The sequence below is a fragment of the Vombatus ursinus genome, unplaced genomic scaffold, assembly GCF_900497805.2.
Source record: "Vombatus ursinus unplaced genomic scaffold, bare-nosed wombat genome assembly UNPS02014809.1, whole genome shotgun sequence".
NCBI classification, from domain to species: domain Eukaryota; kingdom Metazoa; phylum Chordata; class Mammalia; order Diprotodontia; family Vombatidae; genus Vombatus; species Vombatus ursinus.
In genome coordinates, this window is record NW_020954587.1 from 15,410,238 (window position 1) to 15,422,833 (window position 12,596).

The window sequence follows — 12,596 nt, forward strand, 5'->3', positions numbered from 1 at the left end:
TCCAGTCTGTCAATTTTTAGTCTAGGCATTATTTTGGATTCCTTACTCTCTCTCACCCCACATATCCAATCAGCTGTTAAATATTGTTCCTGCCTCCACAAAAGATTTGACGTAGGATCCCCTTCTCTCTAGTTATACAGCTACTGCCTTTGTTCAGACCTTCATTAACTCCCAGCTAAATTATTACATCAGCCTTGGAATTCGTAATTCTCTGTCTCATCTCCCACCACTCCAGTCCATCCTACACACTAGTATCAAAATAATTTTCCTTAAGTACAAATACCATGTTGCTCCCTACTTAATCCAGTGGCTTCTTATTGCATCTAGAGAAAATATTAACTTTTCAGTTTATATTTTAAATCCCTACACAACCTGGTCCCACCTTGTCTTCCCAGCCTCACTGGACATTACTCCCCATTCCAGACTCTACAATTCAGCCAAACTGGACTTCTCTTTATTCTTCCCATGGGACATCCCATCTTCCATCTCCATGTCTTTGCTCTGACTGACACCCACACCTGGAATGCATTCTCCCTTTGCCTCTGCCTCATGGAGGCCTTCTTCTCCATTAGGATGTAGATTAGGTATCTGGCACCAACGTGATGAGCCCTCAAGAGTGAGATCAGACTCCATGAGTGGTTGTTGCACTTCCAGCTGAGGCAAGATAGAAAAATTCTGTGAGGAAGGTGTTATTATTATACCAATTATACACATGAGGAAACTAAAGCCAAGAAAGGTTAAGCAACTTATACAAGATGACACAGGTGAAAAAAGAGCATCTGAGTCAGGATTTGAACTCAGGTCTTCCGGTCTCCAAGTACAGCACTCTATCCTCTTTACCCCTTAGCTGCCTCCAATGTGGGCATAGGGACTAGGACTAAGATGTGCCCAGGGTCACACAATGAGTATATATCAGACGTCTTTCCACAATATCATTCTGTCTCTCTATATTATTATGTTAGAAACATCATAGTACGAAATATAGCAGACACTTCTGTTTAAGTTGGTGATGTAGAAAGTCATAGAGGGTCCTAGGATTCTCAGGTATACTCCAGCAAATATCCAAAAGAGAGAACAATGACTGAGATTAGAAGAGCAAAGAGAAATAGTGGCAAACACTTCATCTGGAGTATAACATTACAGGAAGACTGTGCATAGGCTCCAGAAGAAGTGGCCTGGTGAGGGGATCAGAAGCTGCTTCAATATTATGGGACTGGAGTTGGTTGGAGATCTGAACCTGGCCTGATTCTATAGGGCCTGAAGCCTATGAGTGCTCTGAGTGGGAACATATCAGTGAGGACCAGAACCCAACTTGATCTCATAAGCCTAACGGCTGTGGAAGCTCTGAACAGGGTGTGCCAGAAAAGACTGAAGCCAGCACAAATCCACTAGCTGGAAGTTAGCAGGGTCCTGGCTCTGTTGGAGAAGCACTGGGGGACATAGGTGATTGAATAGGGAGACAAGCTGGAGCAGTACATGCCTCAAAAGACTCAGTGCCACAGCAGGAGACAAAGCCAACTCAACATTTTGGTGCACATACCAGAGCTTTGCAAAAGCCTTCAGACTAGCCCAATCCCCAGTATCCCAATGAGGCATGTCAAGGTCAAGGCAGAAAAATGAATCAACTTCCTAGTGTGGGTCATACAAAGAAGTGAAATAGTGTGGATCATGCAAAGAAGCCCAAATTTGGCTACTAGGAGAAGGGGTAGAAGCCATAGGGGGCATAAAGCAGAGTTTCGTCCCAGTCACCCCACTCCTGAACTGCAGAAGCAGTGGTATCTATACTATCGGGAAGGCAAGACCAAACATTCTTGTCCATCCCACCAAGCATGCTGAAAGGTGTTGAACTTTATCTTAAAACAAAGTCCCAATCCAGAAACTTAGGACAGAGATATGAACAGAAGAAAACAGACACAAAAAAATGGAGAAATTAAGAGAAGTCTGAGAACCATCAGCAAAGGAAAAATAGAATACACCATCACCTCCAAAAAGAAACCCCAAAATAATAACTTCCAGGAATGTCATAGCCAAAACCCTGATTTTTAGGTCAAGGAAAAAAAAAACCATTACAAACAACCAGAAAGAAGGAACCAAAGAACCATAGTCAGGGTGATACGAGACTACGTTGCAAATACGGTAAAAGAAAGAAAATCTCAGGATGTGATATTCTAAAAAAGCAAAAGATAAAAGTTGACAATCAAAAATAACTTACCCTAGAAAAGCTGAGAAAATCCTACAGGGGAAAAAATTGATCTTTAATAGAATGAAGGAATTTCAAGCATTCCCAATTAAAAGACCAGAGCCGGATAAGGCTTTTTATTTATTTTTAAAAGAAATTTTTTTAAAGGATATTGGGGTTAAGTGACTTGCCCAGGGTCACACAGCTAGTAAGTGTCAAGTGTTTGGTTTGAGGCCAGATTTGAACTCAGGTCCTTCTGACTTCAGGGCCGGTGCTCTATCCACTGTGCCATCTAGCTGCCCCCCAGAATAGGCTTTTTGAAACACAAACTGAGGAGACAAAAGCAATATCCAGAAGAAGGGAATAACTCCACAAGGACAAATGGAGCTTCAGAGAAAAGAATAGCTTGCTATAAAGACTACAAGAAATTAAAAAGCAGGGGGCAGCTAGGTGGCGCAGTGGATAGAGCACCGACCCTGGAGTCAGGAAGACCTGAGTTCAAATTCGACCTCAGACACATAACATTTACTAGCTGTGTGACCCTGGGCAAGTCACTTAACCCCATTGCCTAGCCCCCCTCCAAAAAAAAAGAGATTAAAAAGTAAAATTTGGGTATGGGGGGGCAGCGGGGAAATGGAAGGAGAATAAATAGCTTTGAATAGAAGATAGAAAACCTTAGGGATGTAGGGAAATCCATGGGAAACAGAATGGGGTAAATATACCTCAAGATTCTGACTCAGTAAGAAAGCTGAAAACTTGGAAAATCAAAATACTGCAAAACTAGAACTTGTAAGGAGACTAGATAAACCTACAACATTATAAAGGACAATTAACTGTCTTGTGCTTTAAATTCTAAAGATTTAAGAATTCTGATCAATGCAATGACCAGTCATGATACAAAGACATGATGATGCACATTTTGCAAAATGAAGCACATTTTCCACCTATTGATAGAGAGGTGGACTATAGGTTCAGAATTGGACATACCTTTTCATACATGAACAATACAGAAAGCAGGTAGTAAAGTCCCTAAAATAGTGATTTGGGAGAGCAAACATCAAACATAAAAAGGAAAACTTCCTATCTGTTTCTAAAGTCTTCAATAACTTATGTCCCATATGATTTAAGAAGCATTTATTAAGCACCTACAGTGTACAAGGCAGTGTGCTAGGTGCTATGGATGCAAAGACAAAATGAAAATCACTACCTGCCCTCAAGAAGCTTACATTCTAGTGGGGGATATAACATGTAAATAGACAAAGTGGATATGAGGTAATTTGAGGAGAGAGAGAGAGCTAAGGAGATCCAAAAAAGCTTCTTGTAGGAAATGGCAGGAGGTGTGTCTGAATGAAAACTATTAAGATATATAGAGATTTAAGAAGTACATTCCAGATATAGAGGACAGCCTATGCTAATTGTAAAGTAAGCTGGTGACTCTTTTTTCCTTGCTCTTTCTCTTCTTTCATGTTCCCTGGCCTTGGGGAATCTCATTAACTCAACAGAGAAAAAAAAATAAAAAATAAAAACACAGGTCGTTATCACAGTGAGGGGAAAAAAATTGAAATGTATAATAATAGCCTTTACATAGGACAGAAATGGCATTGCTTGTGGCTTTGAGGTTGGCTAAGTGCTTTATAAATATTTTCTCATTTTGTCCTCACAATAACCCTGGGAAGTAGGTGCTTTTATTAACTCCATTTTACAGATCAGGAAACTGAGATAGACAGAGATTAAGGGACTTGCTAGAGCTAGTGTCTGAGGCCACATATGAATGAATAAAAGAGGCTTTTGGGTGATCGCTTGTTCTGTGGTCCTCCTGTTTTTTTTTAAATTTGGTTTGGATAATTAAGATAATAATATGTGATTTTAGGGAAAACTTAAAAGAATGTCAGTTGTTCTGAAATAAATCTAGATACAGACACTTCAAAGTATAATTAAAGAAGGAGTTCATACAAATGTGTTAGGAAGCAGGATGGTCTAAGAGGAAGATCAATGCAATAGATGTTAGGAAGCCTGGGTTATAATCCTTACAAATAACGTTGTGACTCTAGGATAACTTTTCCATACTTTGGGTTTCCCAATCAGGAAAATAGGCAAGTCAAGACTTGAGAATTCTTACCTTGTTTCTGTCTTCATACACTCTTATCTTGGTTAAGTTAATTAACTGTCCTGTGCTCATATTTGACCTGATTCATATTTTTAACCTACTTCAAAGAATCCTTGAGAAAAATTCTAATAAAAGCACATACAAAGCACTTGATTTAAAAAAAAAAGCAAACAAACCAACCTACAAACTCTACCAAAAAACCCAATAAAGTCTCAGTTGCTAACTTAAAAAAGGTCTATATAATGTAATGACAAAGAGTCTTAGATACTTTTTTATGAAATGTTGAATCCTGCTGAGAAAAACAAACAATCTTGATCACACACACAGAGCCAAATTCAAACCATTTGCCCTCCCTGCTAGTCTCCAGACTTTGGCTCAGCTCTTAGTGGGCTGGAAGGAAATTCTTCCAGACCCCAGGAGTGAAAAATGAGCAATGACATCTCTGTACTCCTGAGAACCTCCTTGGTGAAGTCTAGCCTCCAGTCCCTGGATGGAATCCCCAGGGTAAGGGAGTGGGCACAGGGAGTGGGGAGGGCTCTGCTCTGCTGGCTTTCGCTACCTTCCCAAGCATTCCAGGGATGGATGCTGCCCAGACTTGGGCTTTGGCCACAACTCTGCACCTCTGGGAGTCCCAAAAGCAGTGTGGGTTAGCAACAGGAAATTTGCATTATTGGTATTGTATCTTTTGGGACCCCTCTGTAGAAAGATATGTGTGTATGTATAAATTGGCTAGTTCTCTTTAGGTCTTAAGACATGGTGCAAAAAAATCATATTTCTTTTTATTTTGAATGCTTTAAGGGAGTAAAACCTCAATTTTTAAAGCATTATCTTCAGTTACTATTTTGGTCACAGCACAGTCTCCTTCAAGGCTCACCTCAAGTACCCCTTCTTACCTTTAGGGCCTTTCTTCAAACCTCCAGTTATTAGTACTCCTCTCCGACTGAAATTACTTTGCATTTACTTTGTATATATTTTTGTATTTATTTAACTGAGTACATAGTTTTTCCTCATAGGATAAGGATATAACCTCCTTGAGGATGGGACTATTTCATTATCCCTAGTCTGCTATCATCACCCCTAGCATAGTACTTTGCCCATTGCGGATTTTTAAAAAATGACTGACTGATGTGTATGGATATAAAATATACGCACATACATGCAGAGTTTATATACCTATATAGATAGACAGATTTTTTCCTCCTATGCAAAGCTGTGATTTCATTGATCCAGGGAGCTACCAGGAAGGAACTTCTACCAATGAAGATTGGCACCTTTTTTTTTGCTTACAGTCTTTAAAAGTTCCCAAGGGTATTGACAGGTTAAGTTATTTATTCAAAGTCATAAAGTTGGTATGTGCCAGAAGGAGGCCTTCATGATTCATTCTCTGTCCTCCGTAACACACTTCTTATATGCATGTGTGTGTATTACATATACAAACACACATATTAATTTCATATAGCTGCTGGTTGATAGTCTGGAAGATGGAGTTATAGTTGCTAATTGAACAAGAATGTAGGTAGCTGTTTGATTTGCTGTGCATCAACAGAAAATTTTCCATTTCTGGGACATGTGGGTCCCAGGAACCAAAACACACTGAAAAACAATTAACGAGTTCTCCCTTTCAAAATCACGTTGTTTTAAGATGTGATTCTGTCTTTTTGTGAAGTGCCCAGGACTGTTTCCGGCAAATAAACATGTGTTTTCTTTAAGTCTGTCTGTCAGAAGCTTTTCCATTAGAGTGTCATTAATGTCTCAGCAGAGAGAAAAAGAAGTGGTGATTTGGACCTGTCAGTTTATGACACTTCACCACATGAAAAGAACGCATGGCCTATAGTTGTCCTAGGCACATTGACAATTAGAGATGACTATGGAACTGAAGCACACTTGGATTATGGGAGAGCTCCACCCTGCAGTCATCTCAGCCTCCTCCATTCTGCCAACCTCAGCACATACAGGTGGCTTAAAGAAAATCATGTTGTAAAAACAAAGATGTTTTCAATTGTTTAGGGGATCCCTGCCCTCAGATAAGTGTATCTATCAATGTGCATTTGCCAGAAACAAGCCTGTTTATATATTGGTGGATGGCATTAGTCTGAACAGCAATATTTATAGTATGTATATTTATAGTTATGTGAATATAAATATTTGTGTTTTATATTTGAGGCTGCTGGAGGGTAGAGTAGTTAGAAGTCTGAGCCTGGAGTTAGGAAGACCCGAGTTCAAACATGGTCTCAAACATGATCTCAAACACTTCCTAGCTGAGTGACTCTGGGTAAGTCACTTAGCCTCCATCTGCCTCAGTTTCCTCAACTGTAAAATGGGGGATAATAATAATACTTACCTCACAGGGTTGTTGTGAGGATGAAAAGAAATATTTGTAAAAAACTTAGTGCATAATAGGCCTGGCACATAGTAGGATCTTAATAAATGCTTATTCTCTTCCCTTCCCCTATTTAGATTTAAAAAATAATGTTAATCAATATACTTTTAAAGTTCAAAAATTGTGAGTTCTAAAGCAAGTTAATTTTAAAAAGCTTACTGTTTAAAAATGAAAATAATCTATTAAAATTTATATTGAGTTTAAATGGTAAGATTTAACAACTATTCTTTTAAAATGCAATAATAGCATCTTATTTTTAAAAAATGAGCTTAATTACATCTTCTGAAAGCTCTTTCTCCAGCTCACTGCACATCTGGGACAATGGATCACTCAGAGCTTGAGAATTCCAAGTGGTTCTTTTATTTGAATCATGTTCCAGTACTCTCAAGTAGAAACAGTTCTCAAGACCCTTCAAAAGCAGTTCAAGAAGATAAAAATTGATGGTAATAAGGTTAAAAGCAGGAAGCAAAGTAGTTCCCTGGTGTCTCATGAATGCCTGACCAAAGGCAGAAAATTCCTTTTATACTTGTCTTGCCCAAAGGGCCAACAGCTGGGTCCCAGATCAATGTCCCAACTTCCCATCCCTGGGGGCAAAGTTAACCGAAACCACCCCAGATCTGTACCATAACTTCTTCACTTGCAGCAGCCCTCCAGGCCTTAAGGGACTGTGTGGTATTAACTCATTCTTCCTCAATTCCACCAATATTCTAGCCTACAACACTCTTCCCACTGACCTCTGATGGTCAATAGACATCCAGGGTCACAAAATTCAGCTTCCCAATACAATAGCCCAACCCTTCATCTTGAAGCAAAACTGAGGACGTGCTTTGAGAAAAAAAGGGCTCATATTAACCTACTTCTATTGTTGATATGCCCAACTAAGTAGGGCCTGCACATAAAAGACCAGTGCCCACCTGGAACAAATTCAGACCTATACACAGGTCCTGCTTTCCAGGAGCTGGCCAGCAGATGATTAGGGCTTCATTACCCCAAGCTGACTAAGATGGTGGCACTATCCTTTCCACTGTTTGCAAGTACCATCGAAGCTACTGCCTGCAGGCTGGCTGTCATAGCCAAAGTCATTCCCTCAGTGATGCCGATGTGGGGGCTGGTGGTAGGGTCGCCACTGCTTTCCTATTATCTTGATGCTGGTGAAGCTGTCCAACTCTTGCTGCCCCCATCAGTGCCTAGGCTGCTGAGGTGAGAGGACCATTAGTTCCCACCCACTCTTCCTGTCCCTCCTCTGCTACAGTGGATCAGAGCCAAAGGGTTGAAACAAACAGTTATTTTAGTAAAATAAAAAAAAAAAAAACATCCAGGTAGAAGCAATTCTCAAAGAAGTTTAAAGCAGCTTAGAAGATAAAAACACACATAAACCATGGCAAAAACGTTAAAAAGCAGTTTTTAAAAAAGCAGTCAGCAAAGAGGTCCCCTGGGATCTCAGGGTCTCCTCATCAATCTGAAAAAGTTCTTCTATGCTCTCATTGCCCAAAGGGCCTGCGTATCCCCTTCAGGGTCCTAGGAATACTCCTCAGGAGATGGGGGTGGGGTGGAGTTGTGATTTACTAACACCATTGGCCAAAGCCCCAACTTGTGTGTTTTCTGCAATATCAACTGAGAATCACTTTAGACAGCTAGCCTTAAGTAGTTTTTAGTAAGAGATATTTACTAATGTGGTACAAATAAATGGTATGTACAAAGCATCCCCATGAAAGTCTGTGATGTACTGTAACACAACCACATACAGAGTCCAGGAGAAAGTGGTCTCAGGCTTGGAAAGCACAAGTGGCAAAGAAGTACCTCACAGCTCCCAGTTGCTGGAATCTTTTCCCTCCCGTTTATGGAGTTCTCAAGAAATTCCCTTTAGGCATGGTAGGCTTCCTTTGCTGAGTTCCTTATGGAGGCATAAAGGCACATCTAATTTGTTATTGATTCCCCAATCAGACATTACTGTCAGCTGATCTGGGGAAATTTGAGGATGTCAATAGGAAGTTGGAAAGTTCAATATGCTCTGGATCCTTTAACGTTCAAAAGCTCCTCCTCTTGACATAGGAGGTGTGTGGGTGGGGGAGAGGGGAGACCAAAGCCCAAATGCAAAGCTTCTCCTTCCTGCCTAGGCAGGTATTTCTCAGGGATTTTAGCTAGAATGCCAACTTCTAGCTTGATAATTTATAGACTACCCTCAGGGCACTTCTTCAGCCTACCTGAACACAATTCTTGTATTCTTGTATTGACTCCAACTGGAAGTTGACTGATTGATTGATAGACGGATGATTGAAGACACGCTGTCATGCAAGTTAAAGTAAAAAGACTAAAATGCAGTGGGGTTAGTTTCAACCCCACCCTTACACTATGATTCTATGAAGTTGACCCTTCTTACTCTGATTCCGCCAACCTGGGTGGTACATAAATTATTTAAAGGAAATCATAGTACCAAAATTTGAGGGTCTATGGTAATGTCCAAATTTATCAAATGTGAATAATTAGAGATGTAATGAGTTGTTCTATGAGGTAGTGAGTTAACCATTACCAAGAATGTTCAAGCAGAAGATGTATAATCCCTTACCAGGATTATAGAAGAAGAGATGAATGTGGAAAGCAAGGTTGGTTAGCTGAGTGGCTGAGTACTTTCCTCCTCCTTCATTTTTGGGTAAGGAACCAATGTGCTATGTTTGCCTCTCCTCCCTCTGTCCTCTGAGTTGGGGGATTTGGTTAGCCACACTTATATTACAACATGTTCATTACTTTAGAGACAAAAAGGAACACAAAATTCAGTTAAATTTCTGCCTATGGGAAGTTTATAAAATTATTTATCAAATAAATGAAATAACAGCTCATAGTGCCTCTAGGAGGCACTTAGCTACTAAACTGGAAAGGAAATTGTTCAACCTGTTAATTTTATGCAGCTAAATAGCAAAAGGCTTTCTCTTTTGTGCTCTGGATACAACCAAAACATACATTAAGTACACATTTCTGGGTCAGTTGTAAATTTATGTGGAGAAAGAATAAAGTCAATATAAAGGAACAGCTAATAACCTAAGAAGAAAAGAAACCATATGTGGATCCTTATGTGGAAACCATACATGGAAAGAGAAGGGAAATGAAAACAGAAAAACCTTATTAACCACTCTCAGAACCTGAGAGGGACAGTTCAGCTCATCTACCTTCCCCACAACTCCTCATAATTAGAAACTCAATACTCTATGACTAGGTGCAGTCTTGCCATCATAGACTTCCCTTCTGCTCAGGGAGGAAAGATACCAGCTGTAACCACAGATGATAGCATTCAGCACTCTGTCCCCTCTGCTTATCCCTCTTTCCTCCCAACAAATTCAAACTTTTATGGTTCTATAATCCTTCTCAGTCCAGCCCAAGAAGCACAATATTTCTTCCAGTTCTTCCCAGAGTAAGATGAGGGAAATGGGACTATAAGCCCCATAATTTTGGTTGAATTAATTCTCCAAATGGGAATTAACTGGAACCCATCCAAATATCTGTTACTTCAGTATATACATCTTATATAGTGAAATCAAGGTGGTCCCACAGGGGCTAGGTCCTTCACCACTCCCTGTTCTGTATCCAGCTATTGTAAAGCTTGCCTAACCAGGACCTGCCCTCGTGGACATGGAAGCTAGCAGCAGAATGGGACTGGTCACCTCTCCCTCACCTGGCTGTCCAGAGATGCATCAAAGTAGTCCTAATGATTCAAAACCAAGAGAAAAAAGAGGCAACTTTCCCCATTAGTAGAGCCACTGAGTTCGGCTTCAGCAATCAATTAGTTTTGGTCATGTCTTACTTCAAGCCCCTCCATGATGAATCATATATGGCCTGAAGCAGGTGCCTGTTCCCTTCCCCCCTCGGCTTGGTCACCTACAACCAGGAATGCAGACTGGTCATAGTCCATGGGGTAGGAGTGAGGGTGAGGGGTGAATCCTCCTCCTTTCTCTCTATGTGCAGAATAAATATATAGAGAAGAAATTCAAATAAATACAAAATAGTTAAATACAATATCATTTGGGAGGAAAAGCACTAGAAATTTAGGGGATCATTAAAGACTTCATGTAGAAGGTAGATTGATTGGTATCTTAGAGAAAGAAAAGGATTATATGGGTGGAGATAAAGAGGTGGTGCATCCCAATGTAACCAACCCCTGTTCCAAAACCCATTGGTATGGGACTCTTTCCTTATTGGTGGAGATCAATGCCCTGCCCTGGTGAGGGGTGGAGTGGAGTTGGCTAGAATGAGAAAGCTCCAGCCTTCTTCAGTTACTTCAGGTGCTTCTGTCTTAAAGTTTTTAGAAGGCAGATGGAAGAGGTCAATTCCACTTCAGATTGCTGAAGGAAAAGACTGGGAAGGCAAGACAGGAGCTGGCAGTCCCCATCATGTTCTTGTCCCTAGCTTGCTACTTTAGGGACTGTGAGGAGTTTCCCCTACTCTCCTTTGGTTGAATTGTTACCTCACTCCCAGTGGGAGATCTCCTTCACTCTGTATTGTCGGTATGTATATTCTCCTATATATACCTTCTCTGATTTCTATTTTGCTATGATTTTGATAAATGTGAGCTATAGGTATTATCACTGCATTTAGGCATTACACAGCACGTCCCAAAAGTCTTCATGCATTTTTAAGATTTAGTAGTTTCAGAAGTATAAATGCTATAAACTTTCAAAAAATCATTTGAAAGATTATTTAATGTTTTGAAATATTAATGTTTCTTATTAAAATTGAACATAACCACCCTCTTGTGCTGTATAATGCTCCAAAAAAAAATCTAATTGATTTTTGAACTTTGTAAAACAGCGCAGTGGACAGAATGATAGGACTGGAAGTCAGGAAGACCTGAGTTCAAATCTGCACTGTTTGACCCTGGGCAAGTCACTTAACCCTGTTTGCCTTAGTTTCCTCATCTGTAAAAATGAACTGGAGAAGGAAATGGCAAGCCATTCTAGTATCTTTGCTGAGAAAATCTCAAATGAGGTCATGAAGAGTCGGACATGACTGAGCAACAAAAAAGCAACAAAAAACTTTCATCAACTGACAGGATCACATTTGTAACCCTGACCTTAACTGTTCCAAAGAATGAGGTTTTGTTGTATAATGTGAGCTAAGAAAAAGTCTAAAGGGAGATAAGGTGAATGGAGTGGCCACATAAGAAGATATTTTCTATGAATCCACTGGTCCGAAAAAGTGTCATCCAAAAACCATCAGACATGCAATGCATAAGGTCCCCAATCTTGTTGAAATATTGTGCTGTTTAATAGATGCAAACTCTGCAGTTTGGGAATGAAAAAATTTGGAAACATGCTAAGTAAGAATCACCCTTGATTCTTCAAAAAAGAAATGGCCAGTAATGCAAGACTTCCCAATGGTGCACCAAATAATTAACTTTTGGGGAGTCTCATGTTGCCAAACTTCCTGAGGCTTTCCTGTACCGCAAATGTGTCACCTGTGACAATTAACTTTGCCACTAAGGTAGAAAGTTGCTTAATCAGAAAAGGCCAACTTGTCAAGAATGTCATTGGAATTTTCCATTTTTTTTTTTACTTCTTCAACTGAGGGAAGTCTAACCTCAAATAGTCATATTCTTATTTTAGCAGTTGAACAGTTGTGACCTTGAAAGTATACTTATGGTGTTTCATTGTTAGAATTCTGTGCACTGGGGTTTTTGAAGGCCCTGCCCAAATGCCCTCTCAATTTCAGCCACAGTCTGTTTTCTTTAGGCTAAGCATCTCTCCTTCTTCAAATAACACTCATGAAACATGACTTCAAGGTCTTTTACCATCCTTCTCTAAAATTCCATGTGTGTTAGGGGGATTGTCCAGGAGAACACCTCTGATCAATCCTCCTGCTACATATGTTTTAACTTAGACATACTCAAGGAATACCCTCTCCACTCCAAGCTGCCATCTTCAGACCTATCCTAAACTTTG